Source organism: Eschrichtius robustus, chromosome X (assembly GCF_028021215.1).
Source record: "Eschrichtius robustus isolate mEscRob2 chromosome X, mEscRob2.pri, whole genome shotgun sequence".
In the NCBI taxonomy this organism is placed as follows: Eukaryota; Metazoa; Chordata; class Mammalia; order Artiodactyla; family Eschrichtiidae; genus Eschrichtius; species Eschrichtius robustus.
In genome coordinates, this window is record NC_090845.1 from 98,479,761 (window position 1) to 98,494,231 (window position 14,471).

The 14,471-nt window shown below is 46.2% G+C and overlaps 1 protein-coding gene across 2 annotated transcripts in view; it reads left to right on the forward strand.

Moving 5' to 3' along the window:
• Positions 1-592: 592 nt before the first annotated feature.
• Positions 593-14,471, forward strand: part of PAK3 (p21 (RAC1) activated kinase 3) — a 275,538-nt gene continuing 261,659 nt past the window's right edge. For both annotated transcript variants that reach the window (XM_068532427.1, XM_068532429.1), the window contains exon 1: positions 593-749. The gene's annotated coding sequence lies outside the window, so the exon portion shown is untranslated. The remainder of the gene's footprint in view (positions 750-14,471) is intronic.

Genomic DNA, 14,471 nt, shown 5'->3' on the forward strand with positions numbered 1-14,471 from the left:
TCGTGAAAGTAAATCCCAAGGTAGAACAGCAATTGCCCTCTGGGTAGTCCAGACAGCACTGAGCATAGTACGAACAACTCACTCAGTAGGATGTGATGGTGACTGTCCTTGGTCTCTTGGTCTCTTTCTATTCTCCTTAGCTATAGGCTTCCCAAAGATATGTGTGGATGCAATTCACCAGGGCCCAGGAGGAAGACTGAATGAAGGTAGAGATGTGTTCATTGACGGCAGGCCTGGCGCCCTGGTACTGAACCCCTTCTTCCCCATCTTGCTCCCTCACCCCCAACCCCCATCCCCTGGCCGGCATAGTCAGGCTTGGGAGACTGAAAGGGTTTCACTTCCGCCTGGCTGCAGGAACCACAAGTTCCAGACTAGGTCGGAATTGGAATAATCACAGTCAAAATACACCCAGATGCTCTTACACACCCAGACGCGCGCGCATCCCCGGGCCATGGGGCGCACGTGAGCCCACGCCCCGCCCACCCAGCCCTGCCCCTCGCCCGAGCATCCTCAGCAGCTGCCACAGAAGCCGCCGCCGCCGCCTCCGCCGCCGCCTCCGCCTCCGCCTCCTCCTCCTCCTCCTCCGGCCTCCGCCTCCGCTGCTGCTGTGCCTCCTCTCCCCTCTCGTTCTCCTTCCTCTCCCAGTTCCTGCTCCTCCTCCCATCCCCTGGAGCCTGCTGCCCGGCGGCGAAGGGCAGAACCCTCAGCCGCGGCTCCCCTTCGCTCGGGCCAGTGAGAGGCTGGAACAGGTCTGTGTCGGGGGCGCTTTGTTGCAGGCTGTTGGAGCGCCAGTGGCTCCGAGAGCCGTTAGGAGGGCATGGGGCGGACGGGAGGGTAGATTATTTCTCAGTTGTGGGTCTTTTTCTATGAATAGATGGGGTGCGGTGGGGTGGGAAGGCAGCTCGGTCCCTTTGCCAGTTCGCCGTCCCTGTCGCTTCATGGCGAGGTAGCTCGGAAGCTGCCCGGACTCCTGCCCCCGCCCACCCCGAAAGCTCTCTTTCTTTTCGCCCCCGCTCCCCGCATCCACTTCCCAGAGCTGAGCTTTCTCTTGTCTGGGAGCTCATGGATGGGGGAGGGGAGAGATGGATGGAGCCGAGCCAGCGGGGCACCTGGGTGCACGGGGCTTTGTTGCGTACAACAAACCCAGTCCCCACCAGCTTCCAGTTCCAGGCGAGGCTGCAGTCTGCCCGTAGAGTGGGGTGTGGGCCGGGCAGTCTAGGGAAGTGAGGGAATGTGAGGGGGCACTCCCCGTGTGTGACTGGGCACACAGGAATGCAGATGTGGGAGACGGTGCAGGTTTTATGTGGGATTCAGTGAGTGTGAGTTGGAGTGTGCTCTGTGTGTGTGTGTGTGTGTGTGTGTGTGTGTGCCATGGGGCTGGGCTACTCCTGGCATTACATGTCCTTGGGTATCATCCCATGCCAAGCCAGATTGCAGTAACATGCAGGCCGATCAGGTCCAACCTGTTCTGCCCGTGGCGGAAGGGTGATGATGGTTTCAAAGTGATGGAGAGCCCCCAGCTGGGGCTGTTGCTTAGGACATTCTGGATGTGGAATTTCTAGCCACGTTGGCCAGGTCCTACTGGACATCGTTATTGTTCCCCCAAAGATGCCCAACTTTCTTGGCAGGCTTCTCTCTCTCAGCCAATGAGGATACAAAGCTCTTACAGTGATCTCTGCAGCAACTCCCCCCCTCCTAACTTCCTCACCCCACCCCTTTAATTAGTGGATCCTCATGTCTTCTTTACTGCAGTTATGTTAGTGGTGGGTTAGGTTGTAGCTGTATGTTTGGAGAAAAAGGGGCATACCAAAAGCACCATGTCTTAGTTGTGAATTTGGTTGAGAGTTTTTTGTTGTTGTTGACCCATAAGGTGTGAATTGGCATGCTCTTTTTTTTTTTTAATCAAAGAGAGAAGATATCAATAAAATGAACAAAACTGGTAAACCTCCTCTTTGACATTTTAATTTATGGTTTTAATAAAGCGTTTTTCAGGGTTCAAAAATGTACAGTTACGGACAGAGATCTTTCAGTCAAACAACTGGCATTTATTAAACACCTGCTATGTGCCAGTAGTGTTAGGTATTGGAAGTATAGCAATGAATAAATGAATAAAACATCATCTCAGCTCTCAGGGAGTGCATAGTCTGGTAGGCAAGAGAGAATGTGTAAACAGATCATTACTGTAGAGTTTGACAAGGGCTGGGCAGGGTGCTGTGAGAGCATGGAAGAGGGGATGCCTGGCTGGAGGAGGGGGGAATGATCAAGAAGTCTTCACAGGGGAAGTGACATTTGAGTGAGTCTTGAAGAATTAATTCACCAGATGGCTAAATTGAAGGGACAGCATATATAAAGACAGAGGGGTCATAGTTAAGTAAAACTGCAGGGAGTCCTTGGAAGTGTTGCTGTCACATTCTCAACAAACTCAGGCTGAATCTCAAAAAACTCAGGGCTGGTGATTAATGGTGAATCAAAAAGGAGCCAGGACTGCAGACCGATAAGGATCAGAACACATCCCCATTTAAAAAAATGTCTAGCTTATTTATTAATATTAGTGTGTTTTGCTTTAAGCAAACCTGATATGTGTAAGTATGGATTTACAAGGCAAACAAACTAGATGGACAGTATTCACATTGCAGAATTTGTTGCTTTACAAAAGGATTCATAATCAAATCATCTTAAATAACAGTGCCCCTGTGACCTTTACAGTGAATATTTTTACCAAAAATCCATTTACACAGAATTGTTCGCATAGCCAATGGATGGATACAGAAGGGTATACTTGCATTACATTTACTTTTTGTGCACAAATGTACCAATTTCAGCGGAAGCATTTTCCCTCATGGTGTGGATGTTTAATAAACACTAAAAGAAAACATGAAAATGTCAGTAGTAAATATTAAATCCATTGTCTGTGATCTTTCATCATTTGAATTGTATATAAAATACAAATTAATCAGGACAGGGTCTTCAGGGAGTTTTACATCTTAGGTACTTTTAGTAGTGTCACTGGTAATTAATAATAGCACAAGATTTCTGTGCTGTGTGTTAGTTCTGAAATGGATATCCAATGACTACTCTAATACTCATGCAGTGAAGCCAGAACAGGGGCACGTTCTCCTGTTTTGTTGTGTTGGCGCTGATTGCACGGGCTGATGAATGGCACTGGAAATGAACCTAAGAGATGGATGATTTCTACTGGAAGTGCCTGGCGGGCACAGAATTCTGCTAGTTAAGAGTGGGGCTCTGAGGGTTTGGACCAGCATCCCGAGCGTCTCCTCCCTTAAATGAAGACCAAAAAGAGCCCTGGGTTCTATTAAAAAGGAGTGCCAGCAGAAGTGGGTGAGTTTGAATTGGCTTCTTCCCATCTGGCCAATGCCCTGCTGCAGAGGAAATGATAGCCTGGGGTCCTTTGGGCGCATCAAGGTCCTTTGTTCACTGGCTGTCAATACCAGAAGGTATCGGGCAGTAGCTCTAAGAAACACCCCCCGCCCCCCAGCTTGGGCTGGAATGGAATTGATCTGTTGCTGTGCTAATACTCGGATTAGTCTACTGGCTAGGACAATGCTTCCCAGTGTGGGTTCCAAAAAAGACTAGTTCCATAGGATGTTAGTAGGTGTTACACACACGTACACACACACACACACACACACACACAGAGTTTTGTGGTTAAGTTTACTTTGAGAAATTATTGCTTAAACAAAAACGGTTTTGCTTATTGCAAGGCTTCTAAAAGGCTTTACTAGGCTAGGGTATATTGTGACTCTCCAGGAGAAGAGAACAGCATTTCCCAGATATATTTTCCCACAGAACCTGGTGTTCCAACAAGCATTTGGCTGGGCTGGTGTGGAGAAGAACATTCTTTGGGCAATGCTGGGCAAGAGCATTTTGTGCTGAGTTTGGAGGCTGTCGGTGTCTTGCTGGGTAAACTTGGATGACTCGCTTCAGCCCTCTAGGCTTTCCTTCCCCCATGTGTAAAATGAAGTTGATAATAATCATTGACTGTGATGGTGTGATGACAACTAAGATAATATCTCTGCAAGTATTTTGAGCTCCTTAGAAGAAAGGCTCTATATAAACTCAAGGTTATTATGAAAGGGAAGTGAAGAATTAAGGCAATTATCCTGATAGTTCCAGCCCCGATCCTGTTTTTCTGCTGCGTTATTGGGCAGACTGCCTCAGTTCTCTGCTCTGCTTTGACTGCAAAGACCTATCCTCATTCAACCTTGAGTGACTCAGTTCTCTGGGCTTACTTCCGTTCACATCCTGGCAATTTCAGTGTGGCCTTTAATTTCCTGGTCCAGAGGTATCATCAGTACGGCCTCAAGAAAAGTCCCATCAATCTGAACACACCCTGCTGACCAGAAAACCCTGGAGGTGGGAATTAAATGTAGTTGGGAAGTTGCTTTTATCCTTCACACTCATCCTCTTGCAGAAGCAGTTCTAAAGGACCATCTTGGAAGCTGGCTGCTGCAGGGCTCATCTCCAGTGGCCCCAGTGGCCCATCTGGGCCAGAGTCCTGTTTGCAGGAGAGGTTTCTTGAGCACAGTTTCCGGGGTCCATTTTGCCACTAGGAAGCCGTGGCCATTAGAATAATGGAGTTCTTGAGGATTTACTGCTAATGATCATTGCAAACTGGGTTTGAGGTAGAGACTGATGTGAAGGCATTAGAGGTATAGTCTACAGTGCTCTGTACACGGACCAGCCATTCCCCGCATGAAAGCAGCAAGCTTCAGGTGCAGTAGGAAGGATTTGGGTTTAGCCACAAGAGAAAACTGTGTGACTTTAAGATGTGATACTGGAAATTGAGAGTGAAGTCATTCTCTGTTCTGGAGGGCTGAGTGGAAATGCCTGTCCAGGAGGGCAGAGTCATAGTATGGTAGAGCTACAAGTGCCTTGTGAAGTTCATCTGGTGTGAATGTTCTGTTTGGATGAGGAAAACGAGGACCAGAGAAGGACAGTGAGCTGCCTAAGGTCACACAGCTACCACATGACAGAAGTCATCCTAAAAGCTAAAACTCAGATCTGCTGCCTCCTTGTGCTCTTTATCCTAGACCCAGCTGTGTTCTTTTTTTTTTTTTTAGTTTTTATTTATTTATTTGTTTGTTTATGGCTGTGTTGGGTCTTCGTTTCTGTGCGAGGGCTTCCTCTAGTTGTGGCAAGTGGGGGCCACTCTTCATCGCGGTGCGCGGGCCTCTCACTGTCGCGGCCTCTCTTGTGGAGCACAGGCTCCAGACGCGCAGGCTCAGTAATTGTGGCTCACGGGCCTAGCTGCTCTGCGGCATGTGGGATCTTCCCAGACCAGGGCTCGAACCCGTGTCCCCTGCATTGGCAGGCGGATTCTCAACCACTGCGCCACCAGGGAATCCCCCAGCTGTGTTCTTGTGTAGTTCAGAGGAGTGTGGATTGGCTCATTCAGTGGGACTTGGAGGTCATGTCCAGGCCTGAGTTGTGTGGGCTTTAGCAGAGGGACAGGTCTCTAGTGGAGCCCTCAAAGGCCATGCTTCCCCGTATCTCTCAGTCTTCATTCTTCTTGAGTGTACAGTTGTCTGATTCACCAAGCCATGCGGCCAGCTGGAAACCTAAGGACTGGGTGTTCTGTCGAAATACTCAGTGGGTGATTCAAGCATCCAAGTCCCTCTGTCTTGGTCATTATTAACATTGTGTGGCCCAAGGACCTCCTTCAAAGCTTGATGAAAGCTACTGATGCACTCACCAAAGAAGGGCCCACATCCATTAACACATGCATGTAATTTCAGGCCCATCTGGGTCTCGGGCTCCTGCTCTGCTGGCTGTTGGTGTTGGTACACAGCCTAGGGTCACTTGTAGATGCTCCCTACATACTAAAGATTCCCAGAGCTGGAATTGTCAACCGTACCTAGGAGGGAATTGGAAATACTGGGATGAGTCTTGTGCCAAAAAGACTGGGGGTACAGGGTTGGTTAGAGTGGCATTTCTTTAGGATAAAAGAATGGGATTGAGTCCTGGACTTGAGGGAAAAACAAAAAAGGAACTGAAACTTGCTGGTCATTTCCCTTTCTCCCAGCCTTATGAAAGAGATGGGGAGGAAAGGAGTCATGGCAGGAAGAATGGCAGGAGACTTGGAAGGATGGGAGAGGGAGATCGTTCTAGAAAGGGTGTCAATCATGCCACCACTGCATGAAGCGAAACTCTTCTAAAAGAAGTCAACAACTCTTCCATTTCTTTCCAGCCTTTCTCGTCCTACTTCAACTTCTAAATAGCAAAAGCTCATGGCTTTGGGGATTAGAAATTGTCTTAGATGCTGGAACACATGTCCTTGAAGAGGACATTTTTAGAGGCTGGGAGTGGGAGCTGGACATTGTGGGGGAATGGCACAGCTTGCCTCACTTCTAGTTAAAAAAAGCATTTTTATGATCAAAATAATATATGCTCATGCTTGTAAAAATAGGAATATGAAGTAGAATGTTCCTGGCCTCTCCACCACTGAGCCCCCACTATGTTCACAGTTTGGTTTGTGTCATTTTGTGTGTGTTTCTATGAATATTCATATATGTATTCATGTGCCTAAAATAATAATAAAAGATGTGACCAAGACTACACATACTGTTCTACAACATGCTCTGCATTGGACTCTATATCTGGAGGTCTTTGCCCGCCAGTACACTTCTAGCTAGTTCATTCTTTTTAACAGTTGCATAGTATTCTGTCATCTGGTTCTGACCTAATTTCTAATATGAGCTTTATTGGATTTTTGCATTCTTTCAAATTTTTACAAATTATTAAATATTGGTGCAGCCTACCTCTTTCTACATGCATCTCTCCATACTGTCACCAGCATTTTTGTTGTATAAATTCACAGTAGTGACCTTGCTGGTTCAAAGAGTTTGGTTTGCACACCTGTGATTTTTAGAGAGCCTGCCCAATTGCCCTCCAGGAAGGTGACAGCGACTTCCCTCCCCACCTGCCCCCCATCCACATGGCCATTTCTCCATGCTCTTCCTCACCGATTCCAGTTATGTTGGTTGGTCCTTTCAATCTCTGACAATGTGATTGCTGAAAAAAATCTCCTTTTCCTTTGCATTTTTTTTGAGTACCAGCATCTTTTCGTATGTTTATAGCACATCTGCATTTCTTTTTCTGCGTTGCCATTTCATATCCTTTGCCTGTTTTTCTGTTGGGTTGTTCTTTCTCACTGTGGTAACTGGGATCTCTTTATATATTTTGAGTAGTAACAATTTAACTGTTATCTATGTTGCAAATATAGTAAGTAGTCTATTGTTTATCTCTTGACTTTGATTGTAGTGTCTTTCATTGCACAGAAATGTTTACGATTTTTAAAAATAACCATTGTCATTCTATTCCTTTATGAGCACTTCAACAATGCCACACTGAATGTCCTTGGACTATATTATATGTGTTTGGCTCATTATTTCCTTCAGATAAATTCCTAGGACTGGATTTGTTTAGTTCTTTTTTTTCTAGATATTTCCAAATTGCCCTCTAAAGTGTTCTTTTTTTTTTAACCAATTTACACTCCAACTGCAGTGTATAAAAGTATACTTTACTCCTCCTCTTGATGTCTTCTGATAATTCAGGTTTTGCTTCTTAAATCAAGTGCTAGGCAGAAACTCATATTTGGCACCATAAAAGGCTGTGGGCAGAAATCCCTAACTGCACGTGAAATGCATGTAATACACGTTTCACCTTCAATTATTTAAGCAAACATGTTTTTTAAATTCATTTCCAACTAGAACTGTGTCGAAAGCATTGTCCAACATCAAGTTCCTCTAAATTCGCTGTGAAATGAATGGCTATTTAGGATCATTTCTGCTGGCAGCAGCCACAGCAGCAGACAATGGCAAATGAACTTTAGAGAGGTACCTTGCAAGACACTTGGAACAAAGCTACTGCTGCATCTTCACTAAACTCTGAGGTCAGCTAGGTTGGTTCCAGAATTTTCCAGAGGCTGAGTGCTGAGTAGGAGTTTGCTTCTATCCAACTTGCCTTCCTGCAAAGAGGACAAGTTTGAGGCCCTCCCATGAGGAGTTATTCTAATAGAAATAAACAGTGATGTCACCCTCTGCAGAGGGAATAGTGACAAACAGGTACAGGTGTAGCTTTTCTCCTCACTCTGCCTGGGCTTGCTTCATCTTCTTGCATCTCTTTCCTGCCAACATCCCGATATGGTCAAGGGAATTTTGGTGTTTACTTTAGGCCACGGGTAGGATCCACGGATTAGGAGAAGACGGACATCAGAGCGGTCATTTGTGTGGCTTAAGAACTATCTTTCGTCAGAAGAGCGAGAGCGACAGCAGTAACCGTCAGATCCCTTGGGGGTGGCAGAGCATGGGTGGGAAATGAAAGAGCAGTGATGGTTGTTACCCATTTTACAGACGGAGAAGACACATCTGGAAAGGAGAAATGTTCTGAGAGTTGGACATTGCTGGAAAAGGCTCCTGACATACCCCCAACACATGCTAGCTGAAAATCTGGCAACTTCTCTCCTCTAGGGATGGATATAGGTGCCTTTAAAGTGCAGCTTCCTAATCTGATATATTTAAGAGCGCCCCTTGTACTTACCCATCGTTCACTTTACCTAGTGTGGTATTTACCCCACCCCTGGGATGCTTTTGAGCTGTTGGAAGATAGGGGGGTTATTGGCCCCAAAGGAATAATTCGGATTATTTGAACTATCACCAGTTATTATTTGTGGTTTCCCATTTACCTCAAAATCTTGGTATTTGGAAAATGGCTTTAGATCCTATCTAATATTTGTGGGGGTTTTTTTCTTTTAAAGGTTTGGACTAAAGTAAGGATCCTTCACAGGGGAACTGATGGCCAGGAAAATAATTATTAGTCTTTGCTGCCTTGAAAAAAAATGGCTTTGGTTGTTAAGTTAACGAATGTCCCATCTTAAAACTAGGGTGTCTTTTCTTCGATGCTGAACTATTTATTTATTTATTTATGCATGCAGTGCCGCGTGGCCTGCAGGATCTTAGTTGCCTGACCAGGGATTGAATCCGGGGCCGCGGCAGTGAAAGCGTCAAGTCCTAACCACTGGACCGCCAGGGAACTCCCCAGTGCTGAATAATTTAAAACTGAAACGTTATAGCCACAGGTACTGGTCTCTACACATAAATCATGTGATACGTTTCTCCTTATGGATGGTCTTAAGGGAAAAGGTCATATTTTCTTTTTAAAACTATGCTTGATGCTTTTCGTAGAACTGGGGATTGTCATATTTTGTTTTCTAATGAATTATTCTGCAAAGGTAGTGTTGCTGTTTAACTCTGAATAGAACCAGGAGGGGACATCTGTCCCCACACTTGAACTAGAAAGGACAATCTCATTAAGAGGCAAAGAGAGTCGGTAAGTGGAGCTTGCAGTGAATTGGGAGGCAGAGGACCCGAATTCCAGTTCTCCTTTTGTTACTAATTAGCTGTGTGACATTGAACAAGGTTAACTGTCTCTGAGCCTCAGACTCCTCAAATATAAAATGCAAACATAGTTAGGAATAGATTATCTATACAAAGCATACTTGTCTCCAGAGTCAAAGTTTGCTTTGTGACAGAATCATTTGGGGGCACTTCAAAAAAATATGTTGGATTCCCCACCTCAACCAATTGAATCTGAAACTCCAAGAGTGGACCCAGGAAGTCTATCTGTTAACGAGCTCCTTAGACGACTCAGAGAAGGCTGTAACCCCCTCCTGTGGTAGCTTTCAGGAGGCAAGATTCCCTGGGCTCTCTGGCCTGAGGGAATGAAACCCATTTTCCAAAGTGGGAAAGTCCACGTCTCCCAGTAGCTCTGGCTGAGAAACCTATGATATGAGACCGCATTTGGGGAGGCTGGGTTTTGACCTAGTTCCCTGGGGCTGGTTTCTGCTGAGGTGAGTGGAGGGCAGACTGTTCTTTTTAATAAGAGCAAGTCTGGATGAACAAACTGACCAGTTATCCAATAATGAGCATATTTCAGGCCCTTTGGCACAAAATCTTCAGTCGAAGCATTTCTGAGAAAGGACAACGAGGCTTTCAGAACTCAGCCCCTTTCTGCCCAAGCTCTCCTTTGAATCCCTTTTGAAGCTTCTGTCCCTCCTTTGACTTTGTAAGCTTTTGTTTCTCTTTCCTTCATTCAACTCACAGTGTTGCAGCGGGTTCTTTTGTTTCGCGGGATTTCAACCCCTGAGCTTTTTCCTCATCTCCCCCCACCCACACTGCACTCTGAACACCTTCTGTCCACCCATCACCCCTCCCGTCATCACATTACTGATTTAATTTCCTTCAGTCATAGGCCCTCTCTCAATACTGTCCTGCCCTCTAAGTGCCAAAAGGAAAGGAGTCAGCATCCAGGTACGGCCCTCTGGGGACTTCCCTGGCAGTCCAGCAGTTAGGACTCGTCGCTGTCACTGCCGGGGCTGGATTCAATCCGTGGTCAGGAACTAAGATCCCACAAACTGCATTGTGTGGCCAAAGGAAAAAAAAAAAAAAGTACACACCTCTTTGCCCCACTTCTTTCCCTGAGTCTCAGCCTTCAGCCCTTCCCTTCGTTACAGGGGAAGTTGGAGCTAGAGAAGTGGTTCTCCAAAGGCAAACTTTCAGAGACAGCAAGTCTTACCCTTTACATACAGCAACCCTTTCCTGAGCCATGTGCCGGGTACCGTGCCCTACTGGCAGGCATCATCTCATTCAGTCCCTTCCACAGCTCCATCAGGTAGGCACTCTTAGTATTCTCATATCATGGGGGAAGAAACTGAGGCTCAGGGCCACCAAGTGACTTGCACAAGTTCAGTCAGCTGGTGAGTGGCTCAGTGATCTATCGGTCTGGTCCTGGGGCCTGCATATGGTTGGACAGAGTATTCTGCTATTAACGGTTCCCTATGGCGTGTATCAGGCTGGGTTGTACCAAAGGCGAATAGCAACAGATTTTCTTGGGTGTGAAGAGTCTGAGCCCTGAAGAGTCTGGGTAACTTTAAACACCGAGAAAGAAGGGGGAGTTGGTTTTAATGGCAGAGTAATGTTGCCAGGGTTATTCTGTATCATTGTAGGGGTGGGCCTGGGAGCCTGGGTTTGATTCTTGAGAACTGAAAACTGAGTAAAGCTGTAAATATTGGCATCGAGAAGTACATTCCTGAGACCCCCGTGACTACTGTTAGTTTCATAGATCCCGGGAATGTGAAACATACTTGTTATTTTCTTCCTTCCACTCCCTTCCGGAAGCCGGTGCCAAGGTTATAGAGGAGCAGAGATAGAGAATGACTTCCTGGATGCTCTCGGCTAAAGGGGAGACTGTAAAGGGGGAGGTAGTCAGGGGGAGGGCCCAGAATAGGCTGAACAACAGTCTTGTTGGCTTGGATTCTTGGGTTTCCAGCTCACCCAAGTCCTTCTTGTCTGATTCTCATTATCAAACTTGCAGCACGAAGCAAGGAATATTTGGCATCCACCAATACAGACTCACTGAAGTCGAATTGATATGACTCAAACTCATGAGTGCAACAAATCCATGCCCAGAGATTTCCAGAGTATACCCATGGGACCAAGTCCATCTTCAAACCATAACCTAAGACCCCATTTGAAGGAGCCCAGGTTTCTCCTTTGACTGGAGTGCATGGATTGATTTAACATCGCTGCACAGAAACAACTTTTTTTCTTTTTTCTTGGCTCTTTCCTGGAAGGATCTTATATTGGCTATAATTTCTCTAAAATCTCTTTTGAGTTGGAGCTGCCAGATGAAGACTCCCCCCCATTTTCTGCAGTGTGTGTCCTCTTTATTGTCATTTCCGGTCATAAGAGCCAGTAGACATCAAGGTCTCTTAAGGCCTCAGTCACTGGCTCCGTGTCTAATGCCCACCAAGTCACTTGGCCTTGCTAAGCCTCTGTTTTCCCATCTGTAATGATCCTGACTCTCCCGTTTCCGTGGGGATATTAGAGCAAGCAGATCATCAAAAACAAATGGTCCAAGATATATGACTGTGGTTGTCTTCAGATTTTCCCTGGTAAAAGAGCTGTTTTGGAGAAAAAGAGAAGGTAGTGGAAGATTAAAACGTTAGGAGCTGGAATCATTTGCTTAAGTTCAGATCCCTGCTCTATCTCCTACTAACTATGTGACCTTGGAAAATGTCTTAACCACCTAACTGACTTAGCTCTGTAAAATGGAAAGAATAATAATTGTACCTACTTTGTAGAGTTATAGTAAGGAATCAAAGAGATAATATATGGCAAGGGTCTGCCCCATAGTTAATGCTCAGTAAACGGCAGCTATTTTATTTTTTTATTTTTTTTTATTTTTTTAAAGTTTTTGTTTATTTATTTATTTATGGCTGTGTTGGGTCTTCGTTTCTGTGCGAGGGCTTTCTCTACTTGTGGCAAGCGGGGGCCACTCTTCATCTATTTTATTTTATTATTATGAGTGCATGAGTTCTGGCCCAGGCACTTTGGGTAAGTCACTTAGCCTCTTAAATCTTCCGTTTCTTCACCTGTGTAATGGGAATAATAATAGTAGTTACCTCGTAGGGTTTTTTGAGGAATAAACGAGCTCATTCCTGCAAAGGTCTCAGCGCACTTCCTGGCACATAGAAGCGCTGAAAAAAGTGTTATCAGTCTGTTGCCAAATTTAGTGACCCTGTAGGCCCTTTGGTCCCTGGCTTCTCAGTGTCTGGGCCACCTTTGGGCCTCGCTTCCACCCCAGCAGAGGTTTCTGATGCCTGTGAAGTATCAGAAGTACTGTTGTTTGGGGTAAACAGAGGAGATGGCCTTTCTGCATGGGGACCTCCTGAGACTAAGAGTGCTTCCTGCAAAAGCACTGCACAGTGTCACACGGGCTGCCTCTGGACAGCAGCTGATTCCCAGGCCCCCAGGTTCACAAAGTAACAAAAATGGGGACAAGGCAGACCTTGCTTAGCAGCTCCCATAGGAGCCTGGCCCCGGGCAGCACAGAGTTTTGTTAGTTGCCCCTCCCACTCCCACGCCTCCCCGGGCAGCCCCCCACCCAGGCACGTACTCCCTTCTGGCCTTCCTCCAAGACAACAGGCCAGAGGGCCCTGCATCTCCTCCCCAAGTGATACATCAAGAAAGGCAAGCAGATGCTGCCATAGTGACAATTCCTACCTGATCGATAGAGCTGGGAATTGAATCCCGGTGACGAGGCCTGCCTTGAGGGGAGCCATCTCCCAGGGCATCACCTGCCTCAGCTTAGTGACCAGGCAACCTGCCCCACCCACTACTGGCTGGCTACCAGCCTCAAGGCCTTTCCCTATACATGTATCCCCACCGCTGGGGCCCACAGTGACTGACCATTTCAGGCACATGCTGCCCTCATTGGATTCCTCAATGTCTCTGCCTTAGGTCAGCCCTTATTATTTCTTCCCTCAACTATTCAATATCATTGTTGTTGCTGCTGTTGAAGGTATTAATAACAGAAATAATACCTAACATTCACTGAGTGCTTACCGCATGTGAGGCACTATGCTAAATACCTTATAGGTATTCTCTCATTTCATCCTCATAGTAACCGTGTGAGGTAGGCACTATTATTACGACTAGAGCTATTGGTCAGCCTGCAGTATTAGGGTCCTGATGGCATCTTGGACATCTATGAAATATTCCGAAGGTGTTGCATGACGCAAGAGGACTTTTGATGTACTTTGACAACAAGCCCTTCTGTACGACCCCTTCCACTTTCCCACCAGCTGCTTGGGTACAGCAGATGTTGTTCATTCTGAATCCTGCTGGGCCCCTGGCTATGGATGGAGATGTAGGGGCCACGCCACCCCTAACTTCTTGCAGCTGAGGAGGACTGGTGCATCCCGCCCACCCTGGGTTGTTTGGGGCTAGCTGGGGCTAGCTGGGATAGCCGCATAGTAGACATGACCAAATAAGGATCACACTTCTTAGCCCGGCGTTTTAGGGTTTTTTGCTATATGACTATAAATGACTATAACATACATTTCCAATAGCATTTACTTAACACAGACCCCATACTCCAGCCACACTGGGCTACCCTCATCCCCAGAATACATCTTGCGCATAAATACCCGTTTCCATGCCTTTGTTCATGGTGTTCTCTTACTGGTTCTCCAAAAATGTTTCTTAGACCATCTCACTTCTTTACTCCTTTATTCTTTCATCCTTTCATCCCGAGGACACATATTGAGCATCTATTATATACTAGGTGCTGTGCTAGGCACTTGGAATATGATCATAAACAAAACAGACAGAGGCTCTGCCCTCATGAAGCTCACAGTCTAGCAGAGGAGGTAGACATTAAACAAACAAACACAGACATACATAATTACAGTTGACCCTTGAACAATGTCAGGTTTGGGGCACCAATCTCTGTGTAGGTGAAAAATCTGCCTATAACTTATAGTCAGCCCTCCATATATGCGGTTCCTCCGTATCTGCAGTTCCCATCCATGGATTCAACCAACCGCAGATCGTGTAGTACTGTGGTATTTACTATTGGAAAAAAGTCCACTTATAAGTGGACCCATACAG